Source organism: Poromitra crassiceps, assembly GCF_964638095.1.
Source record: "Poromitra crassiceps genome assembly, chromosome: 5".
Taxonomy (NCBI): Eukaryota; Metazoa; Chordata; class Actinopteri; order Beryciformes; family Melamphaidae; genus Poromitra; species Poromitra crassiceps.
In genome coordinates this window covers 42,114,995-42,138,248 of record NC_139642.1, presented here as the reverse complement: position 1 = coordinate 42,138,248, position 23,254 = coordinate 42,114,995, and positions in this window count along the sequence as shown.

Sequence of the window (23,254 nt, the reverse complement as noted above, 5' to 3'; positions counted from 1 at the left end):
AAGGTACATGCAGGTGAATGGTGATTTATTCTTAGAAGCCTTGTTGAGAAGCCTTCCTCGAAATCGTTTGCACAAAATTACCTTAAATAGCCTATCTTCAGTAGACTTAATTAAGTTCTAGTTTTAACAGGGGTGAAAAAGAGTAATTAAAAAACAACGGGACAGCACTCACCACTGAGCACCCTAGCGTGTCCTCGCTGTATCTTCATTCAATAGGCAGCTAAGTACATCCAGAAAACGACCCACTGCAGAATGGTATATGAGGCTGTCTAAAAACGTCCTTGTCAGCCTGTGCACTCAGCTGGTACCTGCTGTCGCTTGACTCACCTCCTCCAGACTGCTGCTGACGCTCCTGCTCGCTGCACATCATGGAGGCGGGGCAGCCAGCCTCTCGAGTCATTTTATTTTAGGGCGTGTTTCTCTAGAGAGCGTGTTGGCATGATGGCTTCTGATTCTGATCTGTTGAATATTCATCAAGCAATTAACCTAGGCTAGTTGTTTTTGTAAATACAATACACTATCTTAATTTGTCATTTTGAGTAATCACGTAGCCTATACATTTGAAGTGTCAAATTAGGATTGTGACCAGTAGGCTATGCTCTGGTAATTAAATGTTTCAACAGTTGAATTGCTATAACTGGGTCAAATATCATTTTAAAGTTAAGGCTGTAGGCCTACTTCAAGTTATTCTCTCAAGTAAGTATGTATGAAGATATTATTAATAGTCGATGATAATATCATAGGTAGGCCTATATTACAGTAACAGGGGGGATACTGTACAGTGTACACGGTGGTGTGTGTGTGTGTGTGTGTGTGTGTGTGTGTGTGTGTGTGTGTGTGTGTGTGTGTGTGTGTGTGTGTGTGTGTGTGTGACCGGATGAAAGCTTGTCTGAAAATATTGAAAGCTTGTCTGAAAATAGATTAGATAATGCAGTGGCCCATATGAAAATTTAGAACAATCAAGAAGAGAGATTTTCCTAATCCTCTTAATTCACGTCCTGTCATATGTGACAGACCATCATTAATGCAAGAATAACTTACCGGTAATATAAGCAGTGGTCACTGAGTAGACCTATTCGTAATTACAAAGCAATTATGAATAGCCTACAGCCTGTTTCAAACCTAAGTATAGGCTACATTTTATGTAGGCTACATTACTCTACAGTATGAAAATATGATCATAAATAGGCTATTTCCCTTTTTAGGGGTAAAGTTATACATTTTTCAATTAGGCTATTATGCCAACTATTATACAAATAAAAATGTATCAGGTATATTATATTTGAAATGCAGTGCTCTACTCAAGGTTACTACATTTTTGTGAATGTTTCTGCTAATGAACACGTTGCCTTCAGGTGTCTTCGGAAATATCACAACCACAAATCGAGCGCACATGAATTAACTTGTAACCTATAGACCTCTAGGAAAGTAAAAGTCTGAATCTGCGCAGCCAAATTGAGAAGGGTCCAGCTCCGGCCGGAGCCAGTACAGAGCATGCCCTACAGAGCACGCCCATAGGCGAGAAATGGAGAATTAAAATGGTAATACTTTACAATACTGTAACACAAAAACTGGGTAGTGACTGAGGAACGAGTCAGGAATGAACCAAAAGTTCATGAATAGTTAATGATTAGTTCATGAATAGTTAATAGGTAATTCCTTAATGGTAGTTAGGCCTACTTAAGAACTGACCATTAGTTACCATGCTAACAAACCAGTAAGTAATGATTACTTCCTTAAAAATATATATATTTTCTTTTTTCCTTTTGCTAGTTCATGAGTAGTTAATGGGTAGTTCCTTAATGACCCTTAATGGTAGTTCCTTAATGATCCTTAATGGTAGTACTTGAGAACTGACCGTTACCATGTTAACGAACCAGTAAGTAGGCCTAATGATTACTTCCTTATATATATATTTTTTGCTAGTTCATGATTAGTTAATGGGTAGTTACTTAAGAACAGACTATTAGATACCATATTGTTACTAGGGAATTAATCATTAGTTCATGATGACTTCACCATTAGTTACCATATTTGTGCCCCCTCAAGTAAAGCAAACTATCATACTTAGTTGTTGTTGTTGTTGTTTTTTATATATTTTTTCCCCGGTTTTTTATCCCATTTTTATCCCCCTTAGTGCTAATTTACTTTTATTTCTCCTGGTTGCTACTCCACCCTCTGCCGATCTGGGGAGAGCCGAAACTGCCTCCATGCTTCCTCCGAGACATGGGCAGTTAGCCAGCCGCTTCTTTTCACCTGACAGGGGAAGCTTCACTGGTAGGACATAGCACGTGGGAGGTTCACGCTATTCCAACCGGTTCCCCTCCCTCCGAACAGGCGCCCTTAACGACCAGGGGGAACCACATTAGCAACCAGGATATTGCATGTTTTGGTGAAGGGGGTTCCTATATGAAGGAAACCCCCGGGATGCACAGGGAGAACATGCAAACTCCACACAGAAAGGCCCTTTTGACGACCCCACCCCATACTTAGGTTACTAGGGAATTCGTCATTACTTCATGATTACTTTACCATTAGTTACCATGTAGGCTAACGTTATTTTTTTTTAAACTTAATCATAACCTTCAAATTTTTTAAACGTAATAACATTAGCCTACTCCAGTGTTGTGCATAAACGCGCCAGAAGAGCAGTGTTCATTGAACAAGCTCATATTTTGGTGAACGGGTGAACTGAGCGGAGCCTTTTGCAAATAGGCTACATGAACGCGAGCATCGTTAACACCTGCGAGAGTGAACGGTTCGCAGATGCAGACATAAATACAATGCTTTTCAAAATGCACAAATTCACTGGGCAAAATAAGAAAACTACTTCAACTTAAAGTTATGTAATGCCATATTTTCAAATGATGCCTATAGGCCCACTCTTATCGTGATGGCCCACTGACAGATGCAGACATAGTACAATGCTTTTCAACATGTACACATTCACTGGGCAAAGTAAGAAAACCACTTCAACTTATCTTGTGTAAAACATGCCATATTTTTTCACTTGTATTTTATTAGAATTTTCAGTTCAACAGAAGACAATCAGCCAAACAAACAGAACATAAAAGAAAAACAGACATGCCAGCCATCATCATAAATCATATTAAACCTTCAGAGAGGACACTTGTATAATCCCTTGTGTTGGTTTGCATGTATTGACAGTGAATAATAAACCCCTAGACGGTATGTCAGAGGGGGGACAGCTTCTCCCTCTTAACCTATAGGCTACCTGTCTCTCCTCCTTTCGTTCACTAGTGATTAGAGGTCATGTAGCTAGCTACTAGCTACGTATAAATATATGTATGTAGATGTGAGCTTGAATATATAGGGGGGACACGCATTGTGCCTATTGTACGTTCTAACCCCTAGGGGGAGTCCTTATACAGACAAGGATGTCCTTCAGGTACCTATAGACAAGAGAAACATGAAGAGGATGTTCTTACTGCTTTTCCAGCTGTTTTGGTTGCATACCGATGTATGCACACATTTTCCCCCACCTAATTTAGGACAACATCAAGTCTCTCCTGTAGTGGAATTAACACATTATTATGCCTACTCTTATCCTGATGGTCCACTGGCAGACATAATGTGGAGCTGTTTCTCAGGAGGTAGAGCAGGTTGTCCACTAATCCCTTTGGATAAAAGAGGTCAGTGGTTCAATCCCCGTCTCCTCCAGTCCACATGTTGAAGTGTCCTTGGGCAAGATACTGAACCCCAAATTGCTCCCGATGGTATGCCAGCACCCTGCGTGGTAGCTTGCTGCCATCGATGTATGAATGAATGGGTGAATACCTACTCATTGTAAAGCGCTTTGGATAAAAGCACTATAGGCTGGCCATTTACCATAAATACAATGCTTTTCAAAATGTACACATTCACTGGCAATCACACATCCTTAGTTAATTCTGTTTGTGTGTGTGAGCAGGTATCATGCTCAACATGGAGACCAAGGTCCTCCTGGTGCAGATCTTCGGGGAGAAGAGCCATATGAGTAAGTATAATATTTTAATAAAATGTTCTGTTTCTGTCCTAAATGGCTTTAAGATTATTTCATCGTTGGACACTGCTTCATTACAGAGAGCATTTGACAGTAAGTGTCAAAGGCCACAGTATTGATAATTTCAGGAAGGGTGTAAGAGCAAAAGTGGGGAGCTATGACATGATGTAGCATACACCCATGTCATTTCAATCAAATGTACCTGTCATAGGAAAATGGGGAGGAGGAAAAGTAGGCAGGTGCCTTTGTTAAATGAGGCACTGAGGTTGAATATGAATGAAGGTTGAAAAATGAAGTTCCCTAAAAGCCCCTGAGTGACTCCTGTGAAAATATGTACAGAAGAATACCTGCAAACAATGAACATGATTATATTGTGCTATGGAAGCCAAATGATATGGAAATATAGCTATCCACATTTTCTTAAATTACCTTTAAACAAGTCAATGTAGAGGTAAAAACACTACACTATATACGTAAGCTCCCATCTCCCATCATAAGCTCCCATCATATTCTAGCCAGTGGAATAGTCGGCCCATGACCAATAAAAAAAAGTCTCTAAAGTTCTGAAACAAAGCGTGAGTGACCCAGGTTTTCATGATTTGATTGTACAATGAACTATTCTCATCAGTGTTTAAGGAGAGCACTGTTGTAAAAGTGATTCTGAAATCACTGTGACACTGGCTTCTCTGTGGAGGCAGTATCCTTCTCTCTGTTTCCCCCAGTGTTTCCTTTCACATTTATTAACTGTCAGCATTGCTCAGCATTACAGTTTATGCCTGTATGGCATTGGCAAAAACACAAGCAGTTTACAAATAGGCTGTCAAGGAACTATTGGTAGCACTTTACATTACAGCTTAGTAACAACATGATAACAGGAGTAATAGTGTGATAATAAATATGTAATAATTATGATATACCATGTATATAGAAATGTAAAAGCTGTGTTTCATCTTTTTTTAAGGAACACCTCACACTATAAGATCAAACAGGCTACATTTTCCTCTCACCTGTAGTGCTATTTATCCATCTAGATTGCTTTGTGAATATTTGATTTATTTATTATAGATATTATTATAATTATAATTATTAAATGTTCTTGTTTGGGAAGGAGCGCTTTGGACTGTTGTTTGTTTGAGGTGCTCTTTGGATAGAGGGATTCGCCTATGGGCATGCTCTGTAGGGGGCATGCTCTGTAGGCGTGCTCTGTACTGGCCCCAGATGGAGCTGGATAATTTTGCCAAGCATGTCGTGTGCACGGTACAAACACACGACATATTCACGGTAAAAACAAGCCCTCTTGAATGCAGCAACAGACAGACAGAACCCACTTACTGATGACATCACAATTGCTCGAGTGACATCACTCAGCACAGAATTGCTCAACTTTGCATGTCATAGACATGTGACATCATCAGTGACATCATGACATCCATAGACTGTATAATAATAAGTGACATCACAATTGCTTGAGTGACCATCACTGATGACATCATCCAATGTGCGACAAATATATAAACAGAGAAACAAACAAACAGACAGACAGAACCCACTTACTCAATTTTAGGCTATATAAGATTAACTTCTATACATTTCTTCTATACAAAATTTAAATAAAAATGATTTTTTCCCATAGATTCTTCATAAGCGTATAGCCTACTAGCTCACTAAGCATTGAAGACAATGTATATTTGACATTATTTGAATGTAAAGGTAATTACATCTTGTAATTTTCTCTGTTCTCCCATCCCATGCTGTATTACATGTACTGTAATCTATTTGGCTGATGCTTGATGTTTTAAGTTTGTTGACACTGTGTAGGCGGACAAGATTACGAGGCGCACCTGAACGCAGCATTGAGCCAGTTTAGGCCAAGTAGCCCTGACTGCAGTACGCAGATCGGGGAGTGGCTCAACCTCAACGTTTGACTCATTTGCATCGGATAACCTCTTCACTTCACGTGAAGACTCTGGTAGGAGCCGGCTTTTAGACCTAGACGTGAAAATGGCACAGTGTAAAATGGGAAATGCCATATCTGAAACCTGGATCCACCCAGACAAAGGAATGGACTGAAAGGCGTGTGTGTGTGTGTGTGTGTGTGTGTGTGTGTGTGTGTGTGTGTGTGTGTGTGTGTGTGTGTGTGTGTGTGTGTGTGTGTGTGTGTGTGTGTGTGTGTGTGTGCGCGCGTGTGTGCACAACCTCAACAAGGCCTGGGATCGGCATTTTGTTTATACAGGTGCACCTTTGATGTCGGTGTGGTTTGTGATTTGTGTTGTTGTGGAAAATTAGCAGCAGCCAATCATATCATCCCTCTAAATGGATTGGCTGCACAGCGTTGACTCTATGACCTCTGTGTGGTCAAACGTCACGTGACTTGCGACAAGTGGCGGGGCAGAATTCACCTCCCACTACTAATTAGGCGCGCGCCACGCAGTTTCTTTTGTTTGGCTGGTCAAAATCAAGAGGAGAGCCACTTTTACCGCAAAACCACACAAGTAACCATCGTCTCGCGAGCCGCGCAAAGAGGACCTAGGATTTAGTGGGAGAGTATTACCCCGGCCCGTAGGCTACTGAGCACTCACCTTGCCACAGCAACGGTGTTTATTGGGACAAGATACAACGACCTGATCAGCGCCGTTGCCAGTGTCATGACAGACAGCATGAAGGAAGAGGTGAGGAAAACACAGGGCCTAACTTCACGTATTGTTTCCTATCATGGTTGATGGTATCAAATGCCTTTTTGAGGTCAATAATATCCCTATAGAGTGCAGTTTCTGGTCAATGGAGTTTGTTATAGACCCCTTATACAGCTTGTCAACATTGAGCTGCGCGCGCAACGTGTAGGCAGAAAACCCTCAGCCCAGCATTCACAGACAGTAAAAAAGCCCGCTGTCAGGACTGCTCTATGCCCATCTGCAACACACAGTTATATTTTAGTTTTAAAATGCAGTTCTCGGCTTACTACCACAGCTTGTCGCCTAGTGATAAGCAATGTTATGCATCGAAATTAACGTTGTTTAATGGGATATGTCTTACAGACCCATACGCACTGGCGCTGTCAATTGGCCAAGCCTAGTCATACATATCGTGCATTCCTTTATAACTGGGGATAGCGTAGATAATTATTCTGTAACTTGCAAAGATATATTGTTATGTTGATAATGCACACAACTCAATAATGACATTATGTAACGTTACTTGGTCGTTAACTAACCGAGCGATATGCAGCCTACAGCTACAGGCAGCTTACCTGATTATGAAGAGCACTACAAAGTTGGGCATTTTTAATGATGTCCTCGTTCCAATCAGTTCAACTCAATAATGACATTATTTAACGTTACTTGGTTGTTAACTAACCGAGCGATGTGGCTGTTACTAGCAGCCTACTACAGTTTACCTGATATGAAATGAGCAGCACTGCAAAGTCGGGCATTTTTAACGATTTCCTCTTTCGGCTTGCAACCAAAGACACATACGGTTAGCATAAAAGCAGTATGAGTTGACGGGATTCGGTAAAACTTTAGTCCTTGCTTTTAATGCTAACCGTAGGTGTCTTTGGTTGCAAGCCGAAAGAGGAAATCGTTAAAAATGCCCGACTTTGCAGTGCTCTTCATAATCAGGTAAGCTGCCTGAAACTGTAGGCTGCTCAGCCACATCGCTCGGTTAGTTAACGACCAAGTAACGTTACATAATGTCATTATTGAGTTGTGTGCATTATCAACATAACAATATATCTTTGCAAGTTACAGAATAATTATCTACGCTATCCCCAGTTATAAAGGAATGCACGATATGTATGACTAGGCTTGGCCAATTGACAGCGCCAGTGCGTATGGGTCTGTAAGACATATCCCATTAAACAACGTTAATTTCGATGCATAACATTGCTTATCACTAGGCGATAAGCTGTGGTAGTAAGCCGAGAACTGCATTTTAAAACTAAAATATAACTGTGTGTTGCAGATGGGCATAGAGCAGTCCTGACAGCGGGGCTTTTTTACTGTCTGTGAATGCTGGGCTGAGGGTTTTCTGCCTACACGTTGCGCACGCAGCTTGCTTTGTTGTCATTGTGACGTAGGCGTATAATTGGTCTATATCTTCTATTGATTCCATCAATGCGTGTGAAGTTGATTTGCTTCTGAATCCATATTGGCTGTCACTAAGTAAATTGCATGTATTGATAAATTTGTCCAGTCTATTGTTGAGTTTTTCAAGAACTTTGGAGAATTGTGGAAGTAGTGAAACAGGTCTATAATTTGTGAAGTTGTGTCTGTCTCCAGTCTTATACAGCGGTAGGCCTATTACTTTAGCGATTTTCATTTTGTTAATTTGCCAGTTTGAAGGGAAAGGTTGCAGATGTATGATAGTCTAGCCTATTGAAATGGGCTAGAATTAAATGTTCACACATCTCCATCTATTAAATAAGCAAATATTATTTTTGATGAATGAATGAATTTGCAATTAGGAAGCGCAGATGCACAGTGCGCCTTTCAGTCCATTCCTTTGTCTGGGTGGATCCAGGTTTCAGATATGGCAATGATGTTAAATGGTTTAAATGGTTAAATGGATTTCGAAATGTAGCCTACCCCGACCGCAACGGTGGGGGCCCTCGCTGGCGACGCTAAACTTTTAGCTAACCTGTTCGCATCTGTGTTTCCATTAGTTTTTCGCAAAATAATTGCGATATTTCTACAACTTCGACAATGTACAATTGCGACTTAGGCGTAGGCGTTTCCATTGAAGTTGAGTTTGGTCTGACGGCGCACACACCTGAAAAAAATGGGGATCTGCCCCATATGGCCATATCATCCCGTCCCCTGCATGCTCAAATCCAACCAATGGTCAATGCAAATCACAACACGAAGTTACAACGCATATAAACGAGCCTGATTATCAATTCAAAATAAAATGAGTGGCAACGTTGCTGGCTGCAGTGAATGCAGTGAGCGCGACAGGCAGAGGAAAAAATGTAGCCTAATAGCCTACAACTGGTCCGATTTAGAGATGGAGGAGGGGGGAAAAGGCTGATATGGTGCAATAATCGGAATGTCTGTATTATAATTATCCAAAAGTAGAAAAATGCGAGCACACTCGGAGAGTGAACAAAGAGGTCCGGTGCACGGCACAAGTACAAATTAAACAAGAAGAAAAAGCCAGCACTCAAAAAGTCCTTTTCAATATTTAATTTACCTCAGTCAGGAATACAGCAGCACATACATGTTTCGGCCCTACGGCCTTCCACACTGAGGAAGGCCGTAGGGCCGAAACATGTATGTGCTGCTGTATTCCTGACTGAGGTAAATTAAATATTGAAAAGGACTTTTTGAGTGCTGGCTTTTTCTTCTTGTTTAATTTGTATTATAATTATAACATTGCACCTGAAACGTGTGCAATGTATTACTCACAGTCACTGTATTCACTTCAGACAGCACCACCGCACCAGTGTGTGCTTTTCATCCCCTCATCTCGCCGCCCAAATGCGCGCACGTGTTAGCGCGCGCGCGCCGATTTCTGCCATTACACATTATCTATTTTTCCCGGCTCCGCTTTTGCACAACACTTGCCTTTCTGCTAGGTAGCGTTGCTTCAAAGTTTTCCACTTGCTGCGGAGGTTTTGCCACGGCTAATCGAACCTTACTTACCGAACTTATTTTCCGCTCCTTTTCCAAAGGAGAAAGGGTCACATGACGTGCAAATGCGGAAAATGTGTTTCCATTAACTGTTTCGATAAACTGCTATATCGACACGTCTGAAAAACCACCTCATGAGAGCGCAAAAACTTTTTGCGATATTTGGGAGGTTTTTCGAAATTCACGTGTTTCCATTACCCAATTTCTATTGCGATATTTAGATTTTGCGCATTTCTGAGGGCAATGGAAACACTGTTGGCAATGGCATCCCAAGTAGCATCATACTATTATGGGATGCAATGGGAACAGTTGTATTATGGGATTTGCGTTTCCCAGGCAACGACACACGTTGACACGTTTTGGAACAGCGCATGGCACAATGCTCCTAAAAGCAAAATGCTTATTGTTTTGAATGATTTGGCATCTTCTATTATGGTCCGCCAGTATTGTTGTATTGTAATAATATGCCAAAGGTTTATTGAAATTTTGGGGAGAACCGGGGGGGGGGGGGGGGGGGGTATAGGCTATATATATATATATATATATATATATATATATATATATATATATAAACAATAAGGATAGGCTAGTATATTTTGATCATAAATAACAATTGCTAAATCTCAACAGTGCAAACACCGGCAGTTATGCCCACACCATCTCCAGATGCAGGTAGGTCAAACTACACCAAAATAGCCTACTATAGTCACCTATGTTAGACAGCATCTCTGAAATCGAAATTGGAAACGAAAATATTTGTTGTCAATAAATTATCCCATGTAAAAATCACCTCCTTTATAGAAACATGTATGTTGTTTGCAGCTCAGAGCACATGTGAGCAGGGGAAAAGATGGAACCATCACCAGCAGTCCCAAAATGTGCTAACGGAATCGGCGGGCCCCACAGCACACGCAAAGAGGAATATTGAAGACCCTCTGAGCGCATCCCTGTGTTTGCTGGATCGGCAAATGCTGGAGCAAAAAAAAAAAAAAGCAGACACAGGTTAACATGATGTGTCTCTCTTTCTCTCTCCAGTGATCCTGTGAGCAGGGGACACTAATGTGTATCAGATACAGGTTAACATGCTGTGTCTCTCTTTCTCTCTCCAGTGATCCTGTGACGGCTGTGAGCAGGAGACACTAAGGTGTATCAGACACAGGTTAACATGCTGTGTTTCTCTTTCTCTCTCCAGTGATCCTGTGAGCAGGATACACTAAGGTGTATCAGATACAGATTAACATGATGTGTCTCTCTTTCTCTCTCCAGTGATCCTGTGAGCAGGAGACACTAAGGTGTATCAGATACAGGTTAACATGCTGTGTCTCTCTTTCTCTCAGTGATCCTGTGAGCAGGAGACACTTAAGTGTATCAGACACAGGTTAACATGCTGTGTCTCTCTTTCTCTCTCCAGTGATCCTGTGAGCAGGAGACACTAAGGTGTATCAGGTACAGATTAACATGATGTGTCTCTCTTTCTCTCAGTGATCCTGTGAGCAGGAGACACTTATGTGTATCAGACACAGGTTAACATGCTGTGTCTCTCTTTCTCTCTCCAGTGATCCTGTGAGCAGGAGACACTAATGTGTATCAGATACAGGTTAACATGCTGTGTCTCTCTTTCTCTCTCCAGTGATCCTGTGAGCAGGAGACACTAATGTGTATCAGATACAGGTTAACATGCTGTGTCTCTCTTTAGCTCTCCAGTGATCCTGTGACGGCTGTGAGCAGGAGACACTAAGGTGTATCAGACACAGGTTAACATGCTGTGTTTCTCTTTCTCTCTCCAGTGATCCTGTGAGCAGGAGACACTAAGGTGTATCAGACACAGGTTAACATGATGTGTTTCTCTTTCTCTCTCCAGTGATCCTGTGAGCAGGAGACACTAAGGTGTATCAGATACAGATTAACATGATGTGTGTCTCTTTCTCTCTCCAGTGATCCTGTGAGCAGGAGACACTAAGGTGTATCAGATACAGATTAACATGATGTGTCTCTCTTTCTCTCTCCAGTGATCCTGTGAGCAGGAGACACTAAGGTGTATCAGACACAGGTTAACATGCTGTGTCTCTCTTTCTCTCTCCAGTGATCCTGTGAGCAAAAGACACTGTTTTGCACGTGTTCTGGTCAGCCATGTGAAATGGGACCTAACACGAACGATCCAGCCATGTTCAGAGAGCCTCAACACTAACGATCCAGCCGTGTTCAGAGTGACTCAACACTAACGATCCAGCCGTGTTCAGAGGGACTCAACACTAATGATCCAGCCGTGTTCAGAGTGACTTAACACTAACGATCCAGCCGTATTTAGAGTCACGTAACACTAACGATCCAGCCGTGTTCACAGTGACCTAACACTAACGATCCAGGACGTTGTTAGAGTGACCTGACACTAACGATCCAGCCGTGTTCAGAGTGACCTGACACTAACGATTCAGCCGTGTTCATAGTGACCTGACACTAAGCTTTCAACCGTGTTCAGAGTGCCCTATCACTAACGTTTCAAAAGTGTTCTGGTCAACCATGTGCAATGGGTCCTACACGAACGATCCAGCCGTGTTCAGAGGCACTCAACACAACCGATCCAGCCGTGTTCAGAGTGACTCAACACTAATGATCCAGCCGTGTTCAGAGTGACTTAACACTAACGATCCAGCCGTGTTCAGAGTGACTTAACACTAACGATCCAGCCGTGTTCAGTGACCTAACTAACGATCCAGGACGTTGTCAGAGTGACCTGACACTAACGATCCAGCCGTGTTCAGAGTGACCTGACACTAACGATTCAGCCGTGTTCATAGTGACCTGACGCCAAGCTTTCAACCGTGTTCAGAGTGCCCTATCACTAACGTTTCAAAAGTGTTCTGGTCAACCATGTGCAATGGGTCCTACACGAACGATCCAGCCGTGTTCAGAGGCACTCAACACAACCGATCCAGCCGTGTTCAGAGTGACTCAACACTAATGATTCAGCCGTGTTCAGAGTGACTTAACACTAACGATCCAGCCGTGTTCAGAGTGACTTAACACTAACGATCCAGCCGTGTTCACAGTGACCTAACACTAACGATCCAGGACGTTGTCAGAGTGACCTGACACTAACGATCCAGCCGTGTTCAGAGTGACCTGACACTAACGATTCAGCCGTGTTCATAGTGACCTGACGCCAAGCTTTCAACCGTGTTCAGAGTGCCCTATCACTAACGTTTCAAAAGTGTTCTGGTCAACCATGTGCAATGGGTCCTACACGAACGATCCAGCCGTGTTCAGAGGCACTCAACACAACCGATCCAGCCGTGTTCAGAGTGACTCAACACTAATGATTCAGCCGTGTTCAGAGTGACTTAACACTAACGATCCAGCCGTGTTCAGAGTGACTTAACACTAACGATCCAGCCGTGTTCACAGTGACCTAACACTAACGATCCAGGACGTTGTCAGAGTGACCTGACCCTAACGATCCAGCCGTGTTCAGAGTGACCTGACACTAACGATTCAGCCGTGTTCATAGTGACCTGACGCCAAGCTTTCAACCGTGTTCAGAGTGCCCTATCACTAACGTTTCAAAAGTGTTCTGGTCAACCATGTGCAATGGGTCCTACACGAACGATCCAGCCGTGTTCAGAGGCACTCAACACAACCGATCCAGCCGTGTTCAGAGTGACTCAACACTAATGATTCAGCCGTGTTCAGAGTGACTTAACACTAACGATCCAGCCGTGTTCAGAGTGACTTAACACTAACGATCCAGCCGTGTTCACAGTGACCTAACACTAACGATCCAGGACGTAGTCAGAGTGACCTGACACTAACGATCCAGCCGTGTTCAGAGTGACCTGACACTAACGATTCAGCCGTGTTCATAGTGACCTGATGCCAAGCTTTCAACCGTGTTCAGAGTTCCCTATCACTAACGTTTCAAAAGTGTTCTGGTCAACCATGTGCAATGGGTCCTACACGAACGATCCAGCCGTGTTCAGAGGCACTCAACACAACCGATCCAGCCGTGTTCAGAGTGACTCAACACTAATGATCCAGCCGTGTTCAGAGTGACTTAACACTAACGATCCAGCCGTGTTCAGAGTGACTTAACACTAACGATCCAGCCGTGTTCAGAGTGACTTAACACTAACGATCCAGCCATGTTCACAGTGACCTAACACTAACGATCCAGGACGTTGTCAGAGTGACCTGACACTAACGATCCAGCCGTGTTCAGCGTGACCTGACACTAACGATTCAGCCGTGTTCAGAGTGACTTAACACTAACGATCCAGCCGTACTCAGAGTGACCTAACACTAACGATCCAGCCGTGTTCAGAGTGACCTGACACTTAACGTTTCAGCCGTGTTCAGAGTGCCCTATCACTAACGTTTCGCAAGTGTTCTGGTCAACCATGTGCCGCCCTCTTATCTCACCTCAGTACAGAGGAAAGAGCGTTTGTATTTGAGGTGGTGTACTAATGTAACTCCCTCTTATCTCACCTCAGTACAGAGGAAAGAGCGTTTGTATTTGAGGTGGTGTACTAATGTAACTCCCTCTTATCTCACCTCAGTACAGAGGGAAGAGCGTTTGTATTTGAGGTGGTGTACTAATGTAACTCCCTCTTATCTCACCTCAGTACAGAGGAAAGAGCGTTTGTATTTGAGGTGGTGTACTAATGTAACTCCCTCTTATCTCACCTCAGTACAGAGGAAAGAGCGTTTGTATTTGAGGTGGTGTACTAATGTAACTCCCTCTTATCTCACCTCAGTACAGAGGAAAGAGCGTTTGTATTTGAGGTGGTGTACTAATGTAACTCCCTCTTATCTCACCTCAGTACAGAGGGAAGAGCGTTTGTATTTGAGGTGGTGTCCTAATGTAACTCCCTCTTATCTCACCTCAGTACAGAGGAAAGAGCGTTTGTATTTGAGGTGGTGTACTAATGTAACTCCCTCTTATCTCACCTCAGTACAGAGGGAAGAGCGTTTGTATTTGAGGTGGTGTATTAATGTAACTCTCTCTTATCTCACCTCAGTACACAGGGAAGAGTGTTTGTATTTGAGGTGGTGTACTAATGTAACTCCCTCTTATCTCACCTCAGTACAGAGGGAAGAGCGTTTGTATTTGAGGTGGTGTCCTAATGTAACTCCCTCTTATCTCACCTCAGTACAGAGGAAAGAGCGTTTGTATTTGAGGTGGTGTACTAATGTAACTCCCTCTTATCTCACCTCAGTACAGAGGGAAGAGCGTTTGTATTTGAGGTGGTGTCCTAATGTGACACAGGTTAACATTACATCTCTCTCTTTTTCTTCCAGTGATCCTGTGAGCAGGAGACACTAAGGTGTATCAGACACAGGTTAACATCACGTCTCTCTCTTTCTCTCTCCAGTGATCCTGTGAGCAGGAAACACTAAGGTGTATCAGACACAGGTTATTTATTTATGTATTTATTTATTTAAAAAGCATCCCCATTAGCTGATGCCTGTGTCACCAGCTAATCTTCCTGGGGTCCAAATACAATACAATAATGCAATACAATACAAGTCTTATACATATATACAATCACATTTGTGTGATGTTTACAAGTTATAATACATGATATATATCAGATATGTGTAATATAACACATTTGCATTTTGGGTGGGTTACAAGTTACATTGTACATACATTTGTGAGAATACAAAAATGGAGTTGCTCGTGACCAGCTGGACTATTGATCACCTGTTAAGTAATGGGTTCTTAAATGGAATTTGAAAAAGGACTTATTGTTTGATTGACGTATGTGATGGGGGCAGCTGTTCCAATGACTGATGGCACGATAGATGACTGTTTTTTTCAAGGCGTTTGATTTAGGGCGAGGTAACATGATTTTGGTCGTCAACAGGTTAACATGCTGTCTCTCTCTTTCTCTCTCCAGTGATCCTGTGAGCAGGAGACACTAAGGTGTATCAGACACAGGTTAACATGCTGTGTCTCTCTTTCTCTCTCCAGTGATCCTGTGACGGCTGTGAGCAGGAGACACTAATGTGTATCAGACACAGGTTAACATGCTGTGTCTCTCTTTCTCTCTCCAGTGATCCTGTGACGGCTGTGAGCAGGAGACACTAATGTGTATCAGACACAGGTTAACATGCTGTGTCTCTCTTTCTCTCTCCAGTGATCCTGTGAGCAGGAGACACTAATGTGTATCAGACACAGGTTAACATGCTGTGTCTCTCTTTCTCTCTCCAGTGATCCTGTGAGCAGGAGACACTAATGTGTATCAGACACAGGTTAACATGCTGTGTCTCTCTTTCTCTCTCCAGTGATCCTGTGAGCAAAAGACACTGTTTTGCGCGTGTTCTGGTCAGCCATGTGAAATGGGACCTAACACGAACGATCCAGCCATGTTCAGAGAGCCTCAACACTAACGATCCAGCCGTGTTCAGAGTGACTTAACACTAACGATCCAGCCGTGTTCAGAGTGACCTGACACTAACGATTCAGCCGTGTTCAGAGTGACTTAACACTAACGATCCAGCCGTACTCAGAGTGACCTAACACTAACGATCCAGCCGTGTTCAGAGTGACCTGACACTTAACGTTTCAGCCGTGTTCAGAGTGCCCTATCACTAACGTTTCGCAAGTGTTCTGGTCAACCATGTGCCGCCCTCTTATCTCACCTCAGTACAGAGGAAAGAGCGTTTGTATTTGAGGTGGTGTACTAATGTAACTCCCTCTTATCTCACCTCAGTACAGAGCAAAGAGCGTTTGTATTTGAGGTGGTGTACTAATGTAACTCCCTCTTATCTCACCTCAGTACAGAGGAAAGAGCGTTTGTATTTGAGGTGGTGTACTAATGTAACTCCCTCTTATCTCACCTCAGTACAGAGGGAAGAGCGTTTGTATTTGAGGTGGTGTCCTAATGTAACTCCCTCTTATCTCACCTCAGTACAGAGGAAAGAGCGTTTGTATTTGAGGTGGTGTACTAATGTAACTCCCTCTTATCTCACCTCAGTACAGAGGAAAGAGCGTTTGTATTTGAGGTGGTGTACTAATGTAACTCCCTCTTATCTCACCTCAGTACAGAGGGAAGAGCGTTTGTATTTGAGGTGGTGTACTAATGTAACTCCCTCTTATCTCACCTCAGTACAGAGGGAAGAGCGTTTGTATTTGAGGTGGTGTCCTAATGTAACTCCCTCTTATCTCACCTCAGTACAGAGGAAAGAGCGTTTGTATTTGAGGTGGTGTACTAATGTAACTCCCTCTTATCTCACCTCAGTACAGAGGGAAGAGCGTTTGTATTTGAGGTGGTGTATTAATGTAACTCCCTCTTATCTCACCTCAGTACAGAGGGAAGAGTTTGTATTTGAGGTGGTGTACTAATGTAACTCCCTCTTATCTCACCTCAGTACAGAGGGAAGAGCGTTTGTATTTGAGGTGGTGTCCTAATGTAACTCCCTCTTATCTCACCTCAGTACAGAGGAAAGAGCGTTTGTATTTGAGGTGGTGTACTAATGTAACGCCCTCTTATCTCACCTCAGTACAGAGGGAAGAGCGTTTGTATTTGAGGTGGTGTAGTAATGTAACTCCCTCTTATCTCACCTCAGTACAGAGGAAAGAGCGTTTGTATTTGAGGTGGTGTACTAATGTAACTCCCTCTTATCTCACCTCAGTACAGAGGGAAGAGCGTTTGTATTTGAGGTGGTGTCCTAATGTGACACAGGTTAACATTACATCTCTCTCTTTTTCTTCCAGTGATCCTGTGAGCAGGAGACACTAATGGCTCAATCCCACCACACTTAACAGCCCTGCACAGCTCGTCCCCACTCGGCTCCACTCGTCTCTACTCGATGGATGTTTTGCTTCGACCGGCGCTCGATCGGCCCCCACCCACCCCCGCCCACAGCTGGTCGTCTAAAAATAGCGACCGCATATCTGTCCTTCGGCTATAACATAACGTTACAATTAAATCCATCCACAGAACTTTTAAACTGTTTATGAAATACTGGTGCCTCTAAATGACCTACAGTGTACATGGGCAAATGTGACAATCGGCCAAGAGAATGATATCACAGGCATGCTGCGCTGTGCGGGGACGGGAGAGGCGCAACAGAGTGAAGCCTCTACCCCGCAGCCTCTCACCAGGCAAGACCGGGGCTTCCAAAAACCCGCTGCGGCCTAGCGGAGCGCTGCAGCCTCCACTCAGCTACAGAGCTCCCTGAGCGAGCAGCGGACTTTTTTCTCAGACAATTGAACACCCGCCACGATTTTATTTCACCGGAGGTGAAGGCAGCGACACAAAATACTGATGGAAATATACATAACAGAAGATAAGGTAAGACCACTAAACTGGTATGCAGCCGCCAGCATTGCATTGACAGTCAGTAGACAGAGTAAACACGATTCTCTCTGACCAATCAGTAGCCATCAGAGTTTTACGTCACCATTTGGGACCTACTCGCCAGCCCGAAGTACCCCGACGAGGCAGGGACCAAAAGTAGCACGACTCGGCCTTAAATCAAACCGAGCTGGGCCGGTTTTTGATGGTGGGATGAGACCAAAAGTCGAGTCGAGCGGAGCGGGACCGCGCTACTAGCTGCTGTGGAATTGGGCCATAAGGTGTATCAGACACAGGTTAACATCACGTCTCTCTCTTTCTCTCTCCAGTGATCCTGTGAGCAGGAAACACTAAGGTGTATCAGACACAGGTTATTTATTTATGTATTTATTTATTTAAAAAGCATCCCCATTAGCTGATGCCTGTGGCACCAGCTAATCTTCCTGGGGTCCAAATACAATACAATAATGCAATACAATACAAGTCTTATACATATATACAATCACATTTGTGTGATGTTTACAAGTTATAATACATGATATATATCAGATATGTGTAATATAACACATTTGCATTTTGGGTGGGTTACAAGTTACATTGTACATACATTTGTGAGAATACAAAAATGGAGTTGCTCGTGACCAGCTGGACTATTGATCACCTGTTAAGTAATGGGTTCTTAAATGGAATTTGAAAAAGGACTTATTGTTTGATTGACGTATGTGATGGGGGCAGCTGTTCCAATGACTGATGGCACGATAGATGACTGTTTTTTTCAAGGCGTTTGATTTAGGGCGAGGTAACATGATTTTGGTCGTCAACAGGTTAACATGCTGTCTCTCTCTTTCTCTCTCCAGTGATCCTGTGAGCAGGAGACACTAAGGTGTATCAGACACAGGTTAACATGCTGTGTCTCTCTTTCTCTCTCCAGTGATCCTGTGAGCATGAGACACTAATGTGTATCAGACACAGGTTAACATGCTGTGTCTCTCTTTCTCTCTCCAGTGATCCTGTGAGCAGGAGACACTAATGTGTATCAGACACAGGTTAACATGCTGTCTCTCTCTTTCTCTCTCCAGTGATCCTGTGAGCAGGAGACACTAATGTGTATCAGACACAGGTTAACATGCTGTGTCTCTCTTTCTCTCTCCAGTGATCCTGTGAGCAGGAGACACTAATGTGTATCAGACACAGGTTAACATGCTGTGTCTCTCTTTCTCTCTCCAGTGATCCTGTGACGGCTGTGAGCAGGAGACACTAATGTGTATCAGACACAGGTTAACATGCTGTGTCTCTCTTTCTCTCTCCAGTGATCCTGTGAGCAGGAGACACTAATGTGTATCAGACACAGGTTAACATGCTGTGTCTCTCTTTCTCTCTCCAGTGATCCTGTGATGGCTGTGAGCAGGAGACACTAATGTGTATCAGACACAGGTTAACATGCTGTGTCTCTCCAGTGATCCTGTGAGCAGGAGACACTAAGGTGTATCAGACACAGGTTAACATGCTGTGTCTCTCTTTCTCTCTCCAGTGATCATGTGACGGCTGTGAGCAGGAGACACTAATGTGTATCAGACACAGGTTAACATGCTGTGTCTCTCTTTCTCTCTCCAGTGATCCTGTGAGCAGGAGACACTAATGTGTATCAGACACAGGTTAACATGCTGTGTCTCTCTTTCTCTCTCCAGTGATCCTGTGACGGCTGTGAGCAGGAGACACTAATGTGTATCAGACACAGGTTAACATGCTGTGTCTCTCTTTCTCTCTCCAGTGATCCTGTGAGCAGGAGACACTAATGTGTATCAGACACAGGTTAACATGCTGTGTCTCTCTTTCTCTCGCCAGTGATCCTGTGATGGCTGTGAGCAGGAGACACTAATGTGTATCAGACACAGGTTAACATGCTGTGTCTCTCCAGTGATCCTGTGAGCAGGAGACACTAAGGTGTATCAGACACAGGTTAACATGCTGTGTCTCTCTTTCTCTCTCCAGTGATCCTGTGACGGCTGTGAGCAGGAGACACTAATGTGTATCAGACACAGGTTAACATGCTGTGTCTCTCTTTCTCTCTCCAGTGATCCTGTGAGCAGGAGACACTAATGTGTATCAGACACAGGTTAACATGCTGTGTCTCTCTTTCTCTCTCTAGTGATCCTGTGAGCAGGAGACACTAATGTGTATCAGACACAGGTTAACATGCTGTGTTTGTCTTTCTCTCTCCAGTGATCCTGTGAGCAAAAGACACTGTTTTGCGCGTGTTCTGGTCAGCCATGTGAAATGGGACCTAACACGAACGATCCAGCCATGTTCAGAGAGCCTCAACACTAACGATCCAGCCGTGTTCAGAGTGACTCAACACTAACGATCCAGCCGTGTTCAGAGGGACTCAACACTAACGATCCAGCCGTACTCAGAGTGACCTAACACTAACGATCCAGCCGTGTTCAGAGTGACCTGACACTTAACATTTCAGCCGTGTTCAGAGTTCCCTATCACTAACGTTTCGCAAGTGTTCTGGTCAACCATGTGCCGCCCTCTTATCTCACCTCAGTACAGAGGAAAGAGCGTTTGTATTTGAGGTGGTGTACTAATGTAACTCCCTCTTATCTCACCTCAGTACAGAGGAAAGAGCGTTTGTATTTGAGGTGGTGTACTAATGTAACTCCCTCTTATCTCACCTCACTACAGAGGAAAGAGCGTTTGTATTTGAGGTGGTGTACTAATGTAACTCCCTCTTATCTCACCTCACTAGAGGGAAGAGCGTTTGTATTTGAGGTGGTGTACTAATGTAACTCCCTCTTATCTCACCTCAGTACAGACGAAAGAGCGTTTGTATTTGAGGTGGTGTCCTAATGTAACTCCCTCTTAGCTCACCTCAGTACAGAGGAAAGAGCGTTTGTATTTGAGGTGGTGTACTAATTTTCTCACCTCAGTACAGAGGGAAGAGCGTTTGTATTTGAGGTGGTGTACTAATGTAACTCCCTCTTATCTCACCTCAGTACAGAGGAAAGAGCGTTTGTATTTGATGGTGGTGTTCTAATGTAAATCCCTCTTATCTCACCTCAGTACAGAGGGAAGAGCGTTTGTATTTGGGGTGGTGTCCTAATGTAACTCGCTCTTATCTCACCTCAGTACAGAGGGAAGAGTGTTTGTATTTGAGGTGGTGTACTAATGTAACTCCCTCTTATCTCACCTCAGTACAGAGGGAAGAGCGTTTGTATTTGAGGTGGTGTACTAATGTAACTCCCTCTTATCTCACATCAGTACAGAGGGAAGAGCGTTTTGTATTTGAGGTGGTGTCCTAATGTAACTCCCTCTTATCTCACCTCAGTACAGAGGGAAGAGCGTTTGTATTTGAGGTGGTGTACTAATGTAACTCCCTCTTATCTCACCTCAGTACAGAGGAAAGAGCGTTTGTATTTGTGGTGGTGTACTAATGTAACTCCCTCTTATCTCACCTCAGTACAGAGGGAAGAGCGTTTGTATTTGAGGTGGTGTCCTAATGTGACACAGGTTAACATTACATCTCTCTCTTTTTCTTCCAGTGATCATGTGAGCAGAAGACACTAAGGTGTATCAGACACAGGTTATTTATTTATGTATTTATTTATTTAAAAAGCATCCCCATTAGCTGATGCCTGTGGCACCAGCTAATCTTCCTGGGGTCCAAATACAATACAATAATGCAATACAATACAAGTCTTATACATATATACACTCACATTTGTGTGATGTTTACAAGTTATAATACATGATATATATCAGATATGTGTAATATAACACATTTGCATTTTGGGTGGGTTACAAGTTACATTGTACATACATTTGTGAGAATACAAAAATGGAGTTGCTCGTGACCAGCTGGACTATTGATCACCTGTTAAGTAATGGGTTCTTAAATGGAATTTGAAAGAGGACTTATATTGTTTGATTGACGTATGTGATGGGGGCAGCTGTTCCAATGACTGATGGCACGATAGATGACTGTTTTTTTCAAGGCGTTTGATTTAGGGCGAGGTAACATGATTTTGATCGTCAACAGGTTAACATGCTGTCTCTCTCTTTCTCTCTCCAGTGATCCTGTGAGCAGTCCCAAAATGTGCTAACGGAATCGGCGGGCCCCACAGCACATGCAAAGAGGAATATTGAAGACCCTCTGAGCGCATCCCTGTGTTTGCTGGATCGGCAAATGCTGGAGCAAAAAAAAAAAAAAAGCAGACACAGGTTAACATGATGTGTCTCTCTTTCTCTCTCTATATATTTTTTTAAATATAGGCAGCATGGATAAAATAATGGACTTAGTAAAAAGAAAACATTTAACAAGTAAAAATATAGGGATGTCTGTCTATCAAATGCATTGATTTCACTTCACTGTTCCAATTCAGCTGGCCCTAGTTACACAGGTTTCAAGTTCAGTGGGAGCTGAACTTCAGTAAGAAGTTGTGTGTGAAGTTTTGAGGGCTCATGAAAATGTAAACGTGTTCCCATTATTTTATTCACAAGATGAGACAAGAATATCGAATATTAGGTAAAAAATATCCCAACACCTACACAGAACATTACAATAATAATGTGTTGTAGTCACTGATGGATTCACCTATACAAAGTCTGCTAGGATCCCCACTAGCTGCTAAACACAGTGATATTCAGAGTCGATGGGTTAGGTTTTCTATAGATACCTGGTAGGATCCCCACTAGCTGCTAAACACAGTGATATTCAGAGTCGATGGGTTAGGTTTTCTATAGATACCTGGTTTCGTCTAGTGAAACAACTTAAAATTCAGAAAGAAATAATATTGAGGTGGCTGAGCTTTGACCCAGACTTTAAGCCAGCTGCAAGTGATAATAGATTTATTCAATGGGCAGAGAAAGGAATCACAGCACTGTTTGTTGGTTCAGTTTGATAAGCAGGAATTTCCAGACAATGTCATAAAAATACGATCTTGTTCAACAGGATTTTTACTGATATATTAGAGTAGTTTTCCTACATGATAAACACTGTAAAAAGAGTCACTATGAACTTTATCCTGCGGAGGGCAGTAATACGCCTAGAAGCGTGCACACTGCCGAAGATCTGATAGAAGAAGAAAGAGCTGAGTTTTACTTTGAGTGCGCGTTTGACTCCGCCCACGTTGAGCCACTCCCCGATCTGCGTACTGCAGTCAGGGGCTTCTCAGTTTAGGTTTGAGGTGAGCCCTCTGCTGGTCACACCGTGGATTTCACCACCGACTGTCGCTGTGGAGGTTGTCAAGGCAGCGCGGGCGCGTCCTCGGTTACCATCATGGCGTGACTGTACACAGAGGAGAGACAGCTGGAAAAATGGC